This window comes from Terrapene carolina, unplaced genomic scaffold (assembly GCF_002925995.2).
Source record: "Terrapene carolina triunguis isolate 2854851 unplaced genomic scaffold, T_m_triunguis-2.0 Scaffold833, whole genome shotgun sequence".
Classification (NCBI taxonomy): domain Eukaryota; kingdom Metazoa; phylum Chordata; order Testudines; family Emydidae; genus Terrapene; species Terrapene triunguis.
The window spans coordinates 1,467,494-1,470,651 of record NW_020665184.1 but is presented as its reverse complement, the minus strand read 5'-3'; positions in this window follow the sequence as shown (position 1 = coordinate 1,470,651).

Genomic DNA, 3,158 nt, shown 5'->3' with positions numbered 1-3,158 from the left:
GTCAGGACTCCTGGGTTCTATTCCCAACTCTGCCACTGACCTGCTGGGTGACCTCAGGCAAGTCCTTCCCCCCGCTCTGTGATTCCATTTCCCCTCCCACCAGTGCCTGTGCAGCGCTCCGGCTAGGGTGACCAGACAGCAAGTGTGAAAAATCGGGACAGGGGATGGGGGGGGGGGGTAATAGGCGCCTATACAAGACAAAGCCCCAAATATCGGGACTGTCCCTATAAAATGGGGACATCTGGTCACCCTAGCTCCGGCACAGCGTGGCCCACACATCTCGGCTGGGGCCTTCAGGTGCTCTTGCAATACAAGTTACTATCATCCAGTGGGAGAATAAAGAACAGCTTTACCTGATCTGCACCCCATAATAGCCCTCATGGTTTTTCTGGGGGCCCCTAAGATACCAGATTGGGGCACATTGTGAAGCATGTTTTAAACAGGCCACAAGAATAAGGCCTGCCTCTCGCTTCCCTAGGCTGTTTTCAGACCTACCCACGCAGCCACCCACTGCTGCATATTTAATATCAAGTATCCAACTCCGGCTCTGTCAGAAGCATCGGAGGAATAAGTTGCCCGTCAGCTGGGATCCTCCCCACCCGATCCAGCACCTACTCCTGCCACTCTCACGGATCAGCCTCCTTCGCTGCCCGGGGACCCAGAAAGCCGCATGCCCGGCTCCCGCTGGGATCACGACCCCTACAGTTCTGTTCAGGCTTAATCTCAGCGTCCCCAGGAAGGCACCATAACTCATTGACCTCTGTCCTAGGATCCCAATCACCCTCCCATCCAGAGCCAGGGGCAGACCCCAGGAATCATGGCTCCTAGTCCCTTCCTACTGATGTAGCCACTACACCCCCGTCCCAGAGCTGGGAGTAAACCCATGCGTCCCGACTCCCAGCCGCCCTGCTCCGGCCACTAGACTCCGCCCCATCCCAGCACTGGGAAGAGAACCCAAGAGTCACGGTTCCCAGTACACCTCCACCCTGATATAACGCGACCCGCTATAACACGAATTCGGATATAACGCGGTAAAGCAGTGCTCCGGGGGGGCGGGGCTGCGCACTCCGGTGGATCAAAGCAAGTTCGATATAACGCGGTTTCACCTATAACGCGGTAAGATTTTTTGGCTCCCGAGGACAGCGTTATATCGGGGTAGAGGTGTACTGTGCTCTAACTACTAGGGCATACTGCCTCCCCAGTACTGTGACAGAGCCCCGAGTTGCTTAGTGATTGTGGCGTAGATTGGACACTCCACTAGACGGTCGCAGAGGCAGCCCTCAGACCCAACTACCGGACTAGGTCTTGACAAGGAAGCAACACTGAGACACAGGGATCAGGCACCGGACTGGGGATCAGGAGACCGGAGTTCCATTCCCAGCTCTGTGCCTCAGTTTCCCCTCCCACGCAATGTCTATTTAAACTGCAAGCTACTTGGGGCAGCGACTCTCTCGCACCCTGTATCTGTGTAGCACCCCGTATTATCTATTCTAGATGCTTATATGGCCTCCCATTACCATAGTATCGGGGCACCTCACAACCCTTACTATATTTATCCTCACCCCTGTGAAGCAGGGCAGGGCTATTATTTCCCATTTTACAAACAGGGAAACTGAGGCACAGAGAGAGTATGGGATTTGGGGGTCTCTCAGGGACTGTGCGGCAGAGGAGGGAACAGAATCCAGCTCTCCCCAGTCCTAGGCAAGGGGCCTAACCTCTAAGGGGCTGGGGGCTGGGTACCTCGGGGGTAGCCCAGATATATAATCCGGCTCGGATTATACACAGTTGTAGCTAAATGGAGGCTGCTCCTGCCGGGAGGGTGGACTGAGCTACACAGACCCCAGAAAAGGCCCAGGGATGAGGTTCAAGCTTAAAAAACAGGATTTATGCACAAGACCCACAACCCTTCCCCCCAAATCCATAAAGAACCAACCCCAAAATTGCAACTCACTCAAACGTGTCTTGAAACAAATATACAATCCCCAACTGGAACCAGCAACCCAAACAAAACCATACATCCAAATAGATCTGTAATCCCAGCCTGACCATTGCAACCCAAACCAATGGAATAAAAGTGAAATACAACCCAGACAGAACAATGCACTTATTATCTAGCTAGCTATATATACACACACACACAAAACCTGAAACTTGCAACCCAAAAAAAATGCAACACAACACGTGTGTTATTATGCACACACTCTACGTAAACCAGAACCCTGCGACCCAAACACACAGCGAAAGGGAAAAAAAAGAAACGCAACCCAAACCAGACAGCTCGACCTGCCCCCGCCCCCTCCAAACCCGTCAAAAAAGTCAAATGTAAACCATTTTTGCAACACACACGAATTGTAAAGCTTTTTTGGTGAAGTGAAGAAATCTTGCTACACCCTCCAGTCAACCCACTCTGGGGTTGCTCCAGTTGCACAAGCCACCGAGTTTTTCCAGGGAAAACTTCCTGGTTTTTTGTTTGGTTGGGGTTTTGTTTTTTTTCTTTTAAACTGGGGGGAGGGGGGGGATCACCCCTTTATCCCTCCCCCCCTTTGCCAAACACCACGAGCTCCCAACACATGGCAAGGAGAAGGGCAGTCTGGTTCCCCCCACCCCCTCCCCCAAATTCCCAAGTAGCTGAAGTTTACTTTAGGCTGGTGGCTTTCGGCCCTTCCCTTGTGGCTGGGCGCAAGCAGCAAGATAACAAACCAAAAGCCCATTCAGGCACAGGGGGCTGTCAGGATGGGAAGACCCCCAACTACAGCTAGGAGAGGACCCCCATCCTGGGGGGCAGCCCCCCATAAGGACTGCAGTAGAAGAGTTTCTCCACCCAGGCGCCTGATCCATTGGGGGATTCACCCCCTCACCTCATCCAGAAGGGAGTGCATAAGGGGAGGCCTCACCAGGGTTTATTGTGGGGGATGGTGATTCTCTTCCCATGGGGCGGGGGAGATTGGGAGGGTCTAGGAGGAAAGTGGGGGGCAGCTAGAGAACTCCCCATGGGGCAGAAAGTCTCCTGAAGGCGCTGTGGGGTGGGCAGGGGCTGGGATGGCTCAGATCAGGGAGGCGGGATCTGGAGAAAGGCCTAGCTCTCCTCCCTCCCCCCCCCAACCACCCAGGGAAGGGGTGCAGGCTGCTTTTACTGGGGAGGGGTCCCCGCTCCAGGG